We start from the raw sequence: 14,926 nt of genomic DNA, 5'->3' as shown, positions 1-14,926 counted from the left end.
GCCACTGCTTCTACATTATGCTGATTAGAATATGCACTATACATGCGATGTGGGTCACATATTCTCCTCACCCTGACCTTGACTTCTCCACTGTAACATACCTGGCCATTGCTTCCAACTCCCTTGTCCTTGCTGCAATGCCAGTGTTTTAAGAGAATGAGCTTCACTCATATCATAGGAAAAGCCTCTGAGTTACTGACTCTTGTGTTGATAATTAAACCCTCTTCCCCCAAATCCTTGGAGAAATAGCCTCACTAAAACCAATCTGAGGGGGTACCTGGGTGGTTCAGTTGGTTGAGCATCCAACTTCGGCTCAGGTCATGATCTCACAGTTCATGAGTTCGAGTCCTGCATTGGGCTCGATGCTGTCAGCATGGAGCCCACTTCTGATCCTCTGTTCCCCTCTCTCCCTACCCCTCTGCTGCTGGTGCTCACTCTCATTTTCACAAATAAACATTAAAAAAAAACCAATCTGAGGACTATAACTTATTACTCTTACCATATAGTTACCCATTTTATTTATTTATTTTGTTGTTGTTTAGTTTTTATTTCATAATCATAAACTTGACTCTGCAATTCAGCTAGACTTGGAGAAGAGTAAAGAAAATACTCTTTTTTTTTTGAGAGCACAAAGATTATAGGATATTTTGAGCAGGTAGGGGTAAAAGGTTGCTCTCCTAAGCTACAGAAGGAATGGTCTGGTAGTTAAGATAAAACACAAGTGAAATTTATTAGATTTGTCCACAGTCAGCAGTGGTGCTTTTCTTCCTGGTTTTGCCATTCCTGGACCCAGAGCGTTCCATGGCTTCCACGGTATTCCTGTCCTCTTTCACCTTGCCAAAGACCACATGCTTGCCATCCAAGCAACCACTGTGTTGACAGTGCAGATGAAAAAGTGGGAACCATTTGTGTTGGGTTTAGCATGTGCCATGGATGAGAGGCCAGGACCCGTGTACTTCCAGATGAAATTCTCATCATCAGATTTCTCCCCATGTTTGGGCTTGCTGTCAGTGCCATTATGGCATGTGAAGTCACCACTCTGGTGCGTAAATCCCAGAAAAATCCTGTGAAAGCAGGCAACTTTATAACCAAATCCTTTCTCTCTGGTGTTCAGAGCACGAAAGTGTTCTGCTGTCTTTGGAACTTTGTCTACAAACAGAAGGAGAGCCAGCCCAAGGTCTTGCCATCTATAGTGATGTCAAAGAACATGGTGGGGTTGACCGTGGCTGGGTGGTGTGGGTGGCTCTGGGGTGGCAACAACTGTAAGGCCTATAGTTATCTATTTTAATCCTCATAAAAACCTATAGGACCAGGCCCTAATATCCCCGTTCTGTAGATGATGCTGTAGAGATGCAGAGGTTAAGAATTTGCCCAAGGTCACTTCACTAGGTGGTGTATACAGGAACTGTATGGCATAAATGCCACTCGGTGCCAACTGTTTTGAGCCTCAAGTTTCTATTTTTGCACCATAAAGAGCTTCGTTACATTTTTAAATTAAAGGACCCGTTGAGTGGATTTTTATTCAGTAACCCCTTTACTTGATCCCCAGTTTGTAGATTAAAGCAATTGAAGATGAGAGCAGCCACGTGGAAGTAGAGAGGTAGAGTTGGGATTTGCATCTAGGTTTGATTGTCTGCACAACCCTTCATGGTGCACCCAGGCAGGGAATCTTGGGTATGAATTATATCTATTCAAGGGCTTTTAAAGATACATTAATTACTGAATTCTCCCATTTTGCATGGGAAACCTCTGGGACAGTCTAAATGCTGGTCTTTGGTCCAGACATTCTCCCTCCTCCCCTCCAGGGTAACTCTTGGCTCTAGAGTACAAGATGAGACTGGTGATAAGAAGGTGTATAGATTTCACATATTGTAACCCACGGCAGTATCTACTAGATATGATTAGGCTTTTGAGTCCCGTCTGGGTTTGAATCCAACTTTCTTTTTCAACCTCATCTGTTAAGTGTCTGTCTCATAGTAGCGCTGGGAAGATCATATAAAGTAATGTGCGGGAAGTGCTTAGCATGATCTCTGACATGAAGAAAGGGCTCAATGTACCACAGCTGTAGTAAGAACTACCTTTGACTTGACTTGGGCTGAGAGGTGTGATTTTTCTGAATTGGAGACACTGCTCAGCAGGACTAAGTTACATTTAATTCACTGACATGATGTTTGTATTCTTTGGCCATAAGCATTTATATATCTGCAAGGGGGCTATGAATACTCACGGGTTTATCTGAAACATTACTGACTCTTCCCAAACATGTTTCTTTCTCTTGCCTTTTTTATATTCTTCTCTTTGTTACCTTTTCCTCTCTCTCGGTCAAAGGATGCACATAATTTTAACTCTCAGCACAAATAAACCAGATATGGGGAAAGAGGTGGGAGAGAAAAGCATTTAACTAGAATGCTTAAATAAGTGGAAAAGAGCAATAAGGAGATATGATTGATTTCCTTCTTTGCTTTTATGAACAGTGTTTTAAGACATAGCTCTATAAAATTGCAAAACCAAAATCTGGAAATAGGCAGAAGAAACCACATACCATGACCCCGCCCCCCCCCATTCTAGTGCATTTAATCCAACACCTTCCAGTCTTTTTCCCAATGCACTTATTTGAAATGCACATATAAGACAGAGGATAAACATCCTTGTACTTTTCCTTTTAACATGTTGCTGTAAAGCCATAAAATGACATGGGTGGAACTTAAATGAATATTGCTAAGTGAAAGAAGCTAATCTGGAAAGGTGACATACTGCATGATTCCAACTCTATGACGTTCTGGAAGAGGCAGAACTCTGGAGGCAGTAAAATGATTAGTGGTTACCGGTGGCTTGGGGGTAGGGAGAGAGGAATGAATAGTTGAAGCACAGAAGATTTATAGGGCAGAGGAATTATTCTGGGTCATATTCTAATGGATACATGACATTATCCATTTGTCAAGAACCATAGAACTGTACTGTACAGAGAGTGAACACTAATGTATACTATACAATTTAGTTAATGATAACACATCAATACTGGTTCATCAATTGTATAAAATGCACAACACAAATGCAGATGTTAGTAATAGGGGAAACTGTATTGAGAAAGTTGTATATGGGAATTTTCTGTACCTTCTGCTCAATATTGCTATAAACCTAAAACTACTCTAAAAACAAAGACTATAAAAAATAGATATATTAGAATTTAAAATTTTGGACATCTGTTATGTCCTTCAAAATAGTCTTCTCAGATGTTATGTGCATGTTTTAATAATTCTGTCTTTGCTCAAAACATGTTGTAAGCCCTTGTTGAAAACTTTATACAGAGATGAGGTGGGTGATCAAGATGGAGATCCCATTTTTAAATTGCATTTGCGTAATCATCAGGAAATTGGGAAGAAACGAGACCTTTTCTTACATGACATCCACACATTGGATTTGAAGGTCTTCTCCGTAGAGCAAACGCATCCTGGCAAGAATATGTGTGTAGCCTCCCAAGACAGCTCTTTGAAAGAGAACGGTCCTTGTTTGGATTATGAAGGCTTGCATGCAAGGAATTAACAATGAAATCACCACATTAACATCTTGATGTTTTTCTTCCATGGGACAGTGGACATTGGTGACTTTTGACTACCATATCGCAGTGGACGTAGACCTTTAATCAAATCCTAGTTCTACCATATGCCAGCTGCAGAATCCGGGACAAGTTTGAATGCTAGTTTGTTTCTCCTCAAAATGGGAACTATTTTCTTGGAGGGTTTATGTGGAGTTTCATGGAGAATGCAAACTGTGCCTGGAATGTGTGACTCAACACCATCAGTCATGGTAAATATTATTAGCAGTAGTATTGTTTTTATCAAGACAGCATGTGATTTCAATATTCTCTTGTGAGGCTGGTCTTAAAAAACTAGGGTTAGATTTATAGAAAGAAAAATACTTTGCAGCAGAAACTGTGCATGTCAATAAGTTATTACCTGACATATTAACACCTATTATTTTTAACCTATTTTCTTTTTTGTAGCAGTTAAGTTACAACATTCATGACTTACTATTGAAATTTTTGAGCTTACAGAAGTTCCTATAATGTCACTTTTGCTAATGGCATGCCGATATACTTTTAAGTGTGAAAGGAACTTGTATGTTGAAGCCAGTGTGTTGAGAATTGCCCATAACCTCCAGCCCATCTTAGCAATGCTGAGATCTGTAACCTGGAACAGCCATGGATGTATAACGTGAATGTGATTTGTCAGCTGTTTTTGACAGAATCGCTGTTTTTGGCTTAGTCCATGTGCCAGCTTATTATTCCTATTACCCTTCAAAGTCAGACTCAGCTGCTACTCTAATTCCTGGGGGCAACATCTGGAGTCCGGTTTGTTTTTCCAGAGTATCATTTTGCCTCAACCTACACATTTCCAAGCAAATGTTAATATATCAAACAGGACTGATGAAGGATTCTGCTAATTGCCGAAACCCTTGGTTGATACTTTAGGAATAAGTACAAGAAATATCCAAATAAAACTTAGGAAAGGATAGAAATTAATTTTAGTAACAATATAATGCCAGTTCCAAGCCTGGCTCTTACAACTAACCATCAAGTTAATTTAATTCCTCAAACCCCATTGCTCCAACAAAATGTTGTTTAAATTAATTCATTCTTTCATTAGGCTGCCTAAGAGCACCGTGGAGTGATGAGAAATTACTGAGATGGCATTCGTGTTTCAAAAGCCCCTCAGTTTCACTTCATTTTCCATCCTGACATGGGACTAATGTTCTGCATTTGCATGCTAAAATAGTATTTTTAATTGTAAAAGTGGTGTTGTTAAATTACCTTCAAATGAGTTTATTTTAAACGGTTCATTAAAGTTTTTGAAGTCATTCCCTGCATGATTGCATCTCTTCTCTGCTTTGATGTATTACATCTCTCACCAAAAACACTGGCGCTGAGAGAAAAACCTTTTCTTGCAAGACTCGCATCTCACGATCTGGCCAGTTTTGAAGTGAGAACAGCAAAAGCCTCATGCTATTGCAGAGTGGCTGAGGGCATCAGCTCCCGCACCTCAGCTGAGAGGCTCGGGTGAGGGGTGAAGGCAGGTGGCTGTGTTCTGCAATAATGAAAGGTCAAAGCCACAGAGATTTCAGAAGGCTTGTGTCAATTCAGAAGATGAAAAGCAGCTCCCTCTGGATAGCTAGTTTGGTTCTGAGATTTAAATATATCTCACAGATTCTGTGTGTCCCCTTTCGTTTTAACTCCCCCCCCTCTCTCCCCCGATGCCACATTTCCTCTTCATTATTTCTCCTCTCTCAGTGTCTTTTAAGCCTCAACAATTACTTTCTCAAAGAAGGTTTCTTTGGGAAACAAATAGCATGATTTTCCTGAGATTGTCATTTGTATATCTGTGAGAGTTCCTTTGTCATATTATTCATTTACAATAGGTTTAGGGGAATGTAAAGTTGCAATAGGTTAATGGAATAGATTTGAGTGTGACTTTTTTGTTATTGTTATGAGGTCCTAATTTCCCATTCAGACCCACTGCTTTCTGCAGTGGTGGAAGCACCCGTCAGAAACCATTGAGCAAGAAGGCTCTGCCCATGGAGTTAGATAACAAGGAGAGAAAGTGTGGAGAGCTACTAGCTGTGTTATATGCTCTAGTATATAAGGTCAGCACTTTGAAACTTGTTGATCAGTGGATGGCCTTGAAGGTATCTCTTTATCTCTTATCATCCTTCCTTTATTTTAAATGTTTTTTAAAGTTTATTTATTTATTTTGAGGTGGGGGAGGGGCGGAGAGAAGGCGAGAGAGAATCACAAGTAGCCCAGAGTCCGATGCAAGTCTCGATCTCAAGAACCCTGAGATCATGACCTGAGCCAAAATCAAGAGTCGGACAAATAACTGACTGAGCCACCCAGACGCCTCTCATCCTTACTTGTTAAATAAAATCCAAACTCTGCTTAATGACCCAAACCATCCTAACCTTGCATGGAAGCAGCATTTCATTTTCTATTTGGACAGAATTCTGGCTTTCCCCCTTCACGTCTTTTATTGAACATGCTGTCTTTCTGATTATGTTTAAAATACCACAGTACTATTACATGTTAAAAATTTGTTCTAGCTTTTTAAATAACGATAATAGCCCAGTTATCCAATTATCAATTGCTGGAGCCAATGTCAAGAGCAGAACTCCTGTTTCCTCAAGTAAGCCACAATTCCTAGACCTTGCCCTTCAATCTTTGACCTACATTAACTTTTCCTTGAACTTGAATCACACACAGTGCATCAGCATGCACTTGTTGAGCACCTACTATGTGCAAGATACTGTAGTAAGAATAGTGAGGGATACAAAATTATAAAAATGGAGAGGAAATGAAAGCTAATAATAATTTTCTCCATGTTAGTTACTGGTCTATGTATTTTCACCTGAATTATCTCATGACAGCCTTCTAGGATAGAAAAGATCATCTTCATTTTATAGACACAGAGTCTGTAATTCTAATTTTAGTAGTCAAGGAATTGACAGTCTAGTGGGGGAAATAAGGCACACACACATGATAAAATAAAAATATAAAGCAATATATAACGGATATCAAATGAGTATTTCCCATGTAACTACCATAGTTGTTGAAAAGAGAGGTCATGAATTTGGGTTGGGCTTAGTAGGAACATCTTTGATACTAGGGTGGGCAAGGAAATGCATTCATGCTGTAAGCATTTTTGTAGTGCTCGCCATAGAAAGATTTTGTAGTCTGAGGGTATGGACTGATATACAAACAGGAGCATCAAGGAGGGAGTGACTATGTGACTTGACATAGGTTTTAAATGAAAGGGGACATTTAATAAATATAAAGTGTTGGCCATAGCTCTTTGAGCTTTGAAAACTACTTATTCAAGTAGTTTTTACATTTTTCTTCACTTCTGGTGGTGCTTTTGTTCACTTCATAAAATTCATGACCACATAGGAGAGTTTACATTTTTGATGTTTCTCCTCCTATAAGCTCTTGCTTTTACTCTAACATTGGATTAAAACAATCTATTTCATTTTTCAGGATTCAGGGCAGTTGGTTTTGCAAATCTCAATGTGGCTAATAGTATCAAAATATTCTAGATTTCAAATTCACTTCCACATTACTTCTCCCACCTGTTTTCTCATGGGCATGTTTTTAGTATTGACAAAAACAGTACAGGCTAAAAATTGATGTTTGAGTCTTGACTTATAAGCTGAATGTCTTTGTCTTGGATGATCGTAACTTGGAATTTTTAGTTCAAGCTATGATAAGAATGGGCTCCATTGCTTTATTAGAAATGAAGTCTTTTGTTGAAACTATTAATTGAAATGATGCAGAAAATCAACTCCAGGTTCCAGACAGTTCAGTATTTTGTTGCTGACCAAGGAGTATATTGAGGAAAATCTCATCTATTTCCTGTGACATCAGAGGTTAGGATTTTTCTCTGAATATTTCCAATTTCCTTAAAAACTTGTTGATAGTGCTACCAAAGAGAAGTTTAGAAAGCTATATTTATGTGTCATGGCATAAGGAACTTGATAGATGTAATTAAGATTACTAGTCATCTGACCTTAAAATAGCGCTTTTTCTTGGATAATCTTGGCCAGCCAAACAGAATCTCATGAAACCTTGGAAACAGAAATATTTCTCAGGATAGTAGCAGAAGTGGAAGTCAGAAATTTGAAATATGAGAATTCAATATGTTGTTGTTGCCTTGTACCTGAAAGGGCCCATGTGTGTAAGGAACTGAAGTCTGTCTAAAACCTGAGTGAGCTTTTTTAGAGCCTTGAGATGAGAGCCCAGCTTAATGGACACCTTGTCTTCAGCTTTGTGAGGTCCTGTGCTGAGGACCCAGTTGATCCACACTGTGCCCAGACTTCAGGCCCACAGAACTGAGAGATAATAAATAGATGTTATTAAAGCCATTAGCTTTGTGGTTATTAGTTAATGCAGCAATAGAAAACTGATATACTCAGCAAGGCCTCAAAGGCATATACAGAGAGCCTCTGTCTCTGGCTTTATCTTGCTCCACTTCTCTTAACTGCTACACTTGCTACTTTTCAACAATGCTGACTAACTATAGTGCATTGAATTGTGGTCTCCAAAATATATGTCCATGTCGTAGCCAACAGAACCCATGAATATGACCTAATTTGGGAAAAAGGTCTTTACAGATAAAATGAAGGATCTCAAGATGAGGGTCATACTGGATTAACCAGGTAGACCTCAAATCCAATGACAAGTGTTCTTATTAGAGACAGAAGAGGAGAAGACCATGTAAAGATGGGAGCAATGACTGGCGTTACAGTGTCCCAAGCCAAGGAACATCTGAAACCGCTATAAAGAGTAATATGCAAGAAAGGAGTCTCCTGTCCAGCCTCCTTAAAGAACATAGCCCTGCCAACACCTTGACTTAGGACTTCTGGCTTCCAGAACTGTGAGAGAATAAGTTTCTGTTGATTTAAGCCACTTGCTTTGGGGTAATTTAATATAGCAGCCCTAGGAAACCAATATACAGACTTTTCACCTTCTTAAGCATATTGCAACCCTTCCTTTCTCTGGTCCTTCTCAGAGTTTTCGAATTCAAGTGTCACTCCATGTAGTTCTCCCCCCAACTCGTTCCATTTGCCTGGTTGACTTCTTCTCATGCTTAAGGTCTTAGCTAAGTTGAAACTTCCTTAGAAAATCTATTCCTGACCACTCCTCTCTGCCACTCTGTTAATGGTTTAGGCTTCTTTGTTACATACTATAGTAGCAACATATTCTTGCCTATACTTATTTGCATAATTATTTGTTCCATGTTTTTTTTTTTCTTTCTGCTGGACTGTCTGCCATAGGACGGTCCTCATTTCCGTGTTGCTCACCCAAGTACAGTACCTGTTACAGAGCAGGTGGGCTATAAATATTTGTTTCATGAATAAATGAATATTCCTTCTGGCACATTCTCTGGGAATATCAAAGGGATCAATGCCATGCAAAAGTCAATGGAAAAACAATTTAAATGTTTCTCTTCATGACACCCAACTCTAATGCTGTTTCTCAAAGTGCCAACCTTCTATTTATGTTCAAACTCAAGAATTAAGCAGTGGTGCGGACTGGTGAAGATAAAAAGAGAATAGTTAAGACTCAGAGCTTCTGTTCCTAACCTTTTCCTTAAATGCCTTTCAGATTTGTTTCTAAAGAGCAGCAACTGAGAGGAGGAACATGATGCTTATCTGATGCCCACATAATTGTTTATTTCTGAGCAGACAGCCTATGCTGTAAACAAGTTTTTTTTTTCTTTTCATTTGTTTCCCCTTTTTGTTTAAGTGAAAGTAATTATGTTTGCATTAGATTAAGCACTGGCTTGTTCTGGTGCTGAAACAATGGAGATTTGTTTTTCTTCCCCATCTCCCATTCACTGGGTCATTCTGACAGTAGCACTGAGGAGTGAAGCCACAGTCCTATTGCAGAATTGGAGCTGTGTCCTGAGAGACACTTGCCCTCTGCAGAAAGGAAGGGGGGGGGGGCAGGTGGCAAGGGAAATTGAAAATATGATTGAAATATGATGAAAATATGAAAACTATTGTAAGAATGATTTTGGTTTTGCTTTCTTTCATGGGAGGTCACATGAGGAGCCAACTTCTTTTAACAGTCACTTAATGAAGCAGAAAAATAATTAAATCGCTTGTGACCTCAATCATTCATATCTGCTTTTTGTGTGTTTTATGGCCAGTGGGCCCCCAAGGTTTTCCCTAGATGCCTAAGTTCTTAAATTTTGGGGGTAGACTCTTGGACAGAATTGCCATGAGATACTCTGCAGTAATTAGAGAAGCCTGGGGAGCTTCTGCAGGTGGACCTGGGAGAGGTAAAGACTGGGGAAGGGGTGCTGAATCTCCTAGTCTCCCTGAATTCTCTGAAGAGTGAGGACAATGAGCTTCTGGGTCAACAGTGACCAAGTGGGAGCCAGTTAGCTCTGAAATCAGAGTTCTAACGATAATTGGAGTCTCTCCCTCTCACTATGGAAGGTACACATCTCATTTTCCTCACAGAGCTCACAGACACATATTTTTCAGCTGCTTGGCCTGGTCAGAATGACTAGGTTTCTTAGTACAGGAAGCCTTCTTTCAGCTCAGGATTTTATTTGAAACTTTCTAAAGTTTTTTTTTTTTTTTGTCATTCTCTCATTCCTGGTCTTGTCTGCATCTGGGAGGCTATGTGGGGAGACGTGGAGGCTATAGAGGCTCAGAGAAGCTTGAGATAGGTGTGTTGGCTGTGGGAATATCAGCATGTTACTTGTCACGTCAGGCTGTAGTTTCTTCTAATATTAAATGGGTGGGATAATTTTCACCTCTGGGGCTTGCTGTGAAGAAAAAGGTGAGATAATGTAGGAAGAACATCAGCACAGTTTCTGGATAATCTTTCAAGATTGGCCAGAACATTCCCCACACTGTGTCTTTAGTGGACTATGCCAGTAGCTAAGACAGCACCACTATTTCTATTTACTTAGGATGTTACAGTTTAATCCTCTGCTTTACCATATAACATATTTTATCCTCAGACTTGTTTTTTTTTAATTTTTTTTCTTTAACATTTTTTTTATTATTGAGAGACACAGAGCATGAGCAGGGGAGGGGAAGAGAGATGGGGAGACACAGAATCCGAAGCAGGCTCCAGGCTCTGAGCTGTCCGCACAGAGCCCGACGCGGGGCTCGAACTCACAGACGGCGAGATTGTGACCTGAGCCGAAGTCGGTTGCCCAACCAACTGAGCCACCCAGGTGCCCCAGACTTGTTTATTTAAGGTAGGAACATAGTTTTTTTCTTTCTTGGTAACTTGGACTTTTATCATTCAAAATATCTACCCCAGTGAGACCTACCTTAGGCCACACAGTCCCCTGTTATCACATTTTCTCATTAGCAGGGATTTTAATAAGAAGAGAAAGAACTTAAAAATAATATTTTTTGAGCACTTACTATGGGCAGACAGTCTACAAATGAAAAAAGTTGGTAACTTTTTACCACACACACACTTATTACAATATTATTGATTATAGTTTTTATGCTGTGCTTTAAATCTCTGAAAAACACATTCTCTTTTAATGAAACCACTTCTCTCTATGTTTTGAAGGATAAGAGTGAATTCTTAAAGTGGGACAGAGTAGGATCTGTGCCTCCTTAATGCTTATGAGCACTAGAAAACCACCCCTTTCCATTCAGAAAAGAGACTTCTCGATTGCTCAAAGAACTCATCTTCTCTCCCTGAAATGATGAATTCTTACCCCTTGAAGAGTGGTTAAAACAGTCACAGAGAGGACAACCTGTGTGAGGGCTTGGTGTGTTGATTGGCACATCTCCACTGGCTTTGGGTTCTTCATGACAAAGCTCAGAGCTATATGGGTTGTGGGCATTGTTCCTGGACCCTTGAGAAAAATCCCCAGTTTCTCTTCTTATATAATCTCAGTAGGCCCCTTTTTAGTAAATTATTGTGTGTCCCTTAGTCACATGATACATTCAGAAACAAGGGTTTGGTATGCAGAGTTTGAGTAATGGGCTAAAATGAGACCATTTCTCTTTGCCTGACAGCATCTCATTAACCACTCAAACCCATACTCAGCCATTGTTCACACTCCTTCTGAGAGGGTAATAGCAAGACATTGAGTTATGAAGGGAATCTGGGGTTCCCCCAAAGCCATAGCAGATTGACATGTAGTTTCTAAAACTGCCTTTTGTTCAGTGCAATTTGACATAATTTGGTTAGGCTTTGTGTATTTTCCCTCTCACTGGGTAAAAGTGAAACTCAGTATTGCTTCATAACATCTGCTATCATGGGAATAATTTTTTGGATTACTTAGAAAAATCTTCCACTAATCGCCATGCCGATGCCTCATTGTTTTTGTAACTTTATTTATTCTAAAGCTGACTGAAGAAATGTAGATAAGCACTGTGGCACAGCTCCTGGGGGACCATGGTACAGAGCTGTGCACAATAGCATCTCTGTCTTAAGCACTTATAATCCAGTTTACCAAACCAGACATTCCTGTAAAAGAAACCTAATGTTATAGGACAGAGCCTGTAAGCTGCGTGAGAGGGACACTTTGAATGATTCACTTTGAATGATACCCCACAGTCTGCAACATTGTACGTAGTAAATATATATGCTTTCAATGAATGAATAAGTGAATGGTACAGTAGGCAAACGAAAGCTGTAATATGTCATAAAAGAAAAATTATGGGCTTTGGAGCAAAGGGGAGAATTCTGGCTTTACCTGTTTATTGTGTGATTTGGGGCTAGTCACTGATTCTGTGTTCTCATTTGAAAAATGGATATACTAAGCATTTCCTCTTTTGTTTGTGATGAGTTAGTGAGAAAATGCTTGAAAAAACCCAGGATGAGTAAATGTGTATATATCTACATATGTACCTACGTATGTAATTATTTCTTCCTTTGTTTGTTCTAAAAAAGGATTTACAGTAACATAAAGAAACATCGAAGTTACTAGGATTACATATAAAAGTAGAGGAGGAAATGTTAGTAAAAGGAAATTAAAGATGGAGAAAAATGTAAGTATAATCAAGGCTGAATATACATAAATTGCAGGGTATATATATTTCTACACTATCTAGAAAAGAACCACAAATTTGGCTCTGAGCTTTGAAGTAAATAAGGAAAAGAAGTTAATATGGTAAGATACATAATTCACATTGTTAATCAAATTAAAAAAAACAACAACAACAAAACACCTTTTCAGAAGACTGGTCCTGAGTTAAAAGAAAAGTTTTCTGTGAACTACGTTCTCCATAAACAGACCTCACTGGGTTATTTCTTTTAGTGCATATCACTGTGGAACTGTGGAATCCAGTAAAGAGTATGCCTTAAAATGGGAAGGAGGACATAAAAACCTGCTATATAAAACATTGATTTCTCATGGTAATATTTATTCCTAGGATAAGTTTAATTTATCCACTGTTATTTCATTTTAGAAGCACCATATAAAAACAAATCAAAGATAGAAGTGACCAAAAGGATAGCCAATCAAAAAAGCTTGGCTGCAGAGATTATAAATAGGGATATTTTGGAGTTGGATTTTTGGAGGAAAAAAAATTGCTTACTCAATTGTAATTATGATGATTATGGTTTAAAGTTATTTTTAATAATTCACTTTTTATTTGGCATTTTTGTCATATATTGTACTTCTACGTAAGTTATAAACTCCACAAAATGTTGCTATTATCATTGCCTGAAGCAGTCAATGATCTTTTATATTTCCCTATATTTACATTTTTGGGTGTTATTCATTCTTTGTTAGTGTTCCATGATTTCTTCTGGAATCATTTTCCATTTGGATCAAGGAAATTCCTTTATTTTTACAGTAAAATTGTGTTCCAGTGAATTCTTTCATGACTATCCGAGAATATCTTTCTTTTGCTTTCATTCATAAGGGATATTTTTTACCAAGTATAGAATTCTAGTGCTGGCAGTTTTTCTTTTAGCACTTAAAAAAAACGATTACAATTTCTTATGGCAGACATAGTTTCTGTTGAGAAATCAGCTGCCATTTTCATTGTTGTTTCCCTGAAGAAAATGTTTCTTTGCTCCCCTCTAGTTGATTTTAAGATTTGTCTCTTCATTTATGTTTTCCTTTTGCTTTTGGGTTTCCAACTTCTATGCCTAGGTGTGATTTTCCTTGTATTTATTCTGCTTCAAATTCACTGACCTTCTTAATATCTAAGTTCCGTTAACTCCAAAGTAAAATTTGTGAGTCTGCATGCTATCTCTTGAGCTTTGGCTGTGCTCAGATCATATTCTAGTTGTGCCTAAATGTATTCAGTGATACCTTTTTAAGTTATAGCCATGTATCTCTTCAGAGGAAATATCTATTGATTCTATTACCTTTCTCAGCCAGCCATCGTCTGCTTCTTACACCTGACTGAACTGAATGCACAAGCAGAGTCACATTTAATAGAAAACCTTTTAGTGACCATTCCTCACCCAGTTTTCATGGGAACAAAGGCCAGTCCAATAATAGGTTAATTTTTAGTTTGATTACATTTAAAGTTTCTCATTTTATAAGAATCATTCTATCCTGGCATTATGGACTTACCTATTTTTTTCCCTATTTTTTTTTGCCAACACTATAGCTGATAGGTGTTGATGGGTTAGTCACTTACCAGATACCAGTTAATGTCAAAAGAAACATTACTTAAATATTAAGAGAAACATTACTTAATTATTGCAGGCTTGAATACGAAGTAGATTGGACTATTTATACAAAGTCTAGAAGTTATACAATACAGGTCTGGGTTAAAACATTCCATGAAAGCTTTGATAGCTTTAAGACAGTGTCTACAAAATTATGGCTTGCTCTACATAGAATTTTCATGATAAATCCCTCTTTTAGAAACTAACTCTTGAATGTTTTCCTTATACAAAGACAAAAAAGAGGATAAAGATTCAGAAATATATTTTCCATTTACTTGCAGTTTCTTGGATGCTGTAATCGAGCTATATTTACAGGGGATTTGTATCGCTGAATTGTTGATTTCTTCATGGAGGGCATACAGTTCTTAAGCCAGAATCATTACCATTTGGAATGCTGTGTGGTATAAATTGGAGAAGCCCTGAACTTCAAATAGAGTAATCTAAGTTCTAGGAACCATTTAGTCTTTGAGCAGTTGGATGAAGTTGGGTAAATCACTTCATTTGTAAAAGGATGGAATTGAGTTAAATGATTTTTAGCTTGATTATTTCTAATTATAGGACTAATTATATTGCCTGTCTTAAAGGCAGGCAAATTTTGTGCCCCATCCATTTTCAAGAAATGTTCAGATTTTTTACTTTGGTTGTTGATGTATAGGTGCCATTGTGGAAAAATTTATGAGCATCTAAATCTGTCATATTAACTTTTTTTTCAGGAGGACAAGAAATAAGACTGACTCCTTTCTGTGCTTTCTAAGTTTAGAA

The 14,926-nt window shown here is 38.2% G+C and overlaps 1 pseudogene; it reads right to left on the bottom strand.

Annotated features, from left to right (window-relative positions):
- Positions 1-665: 665 nt before the first annotated feature.
- LOC109245245 (peptidyl-prolyl cis-trans isomerase A-like) lies at positions 666-1,224 on the bottom strand (annotated as a pseudogene).
- Between the last annotated feature and the right edge of the window lie 13,702 nt (positions 1,225-14,926).

This window comes from Panthera pardus, unplaced genomic scaffold (genome assembly GCF_024362965.1).
Source record: "Panthera pardus isolate Hobbes unplaced genomic scaffold, ASM2436296v1 HiC_scaffold_12, whole genome shotgun sequence".
In the NCBI taxonomy this organism is placed as follows: domain Eukaryota; kingdom Metazoa; phylum Chordata; class Mammalia; order Carnivora; family Felidae; genus Panthera; species Panthera pardus.
The sequence above is the reverse complement of the archived record's forward strand: the minus strand, read 5'-3'. Positions and strand labels throughout refer to the sequence as shown.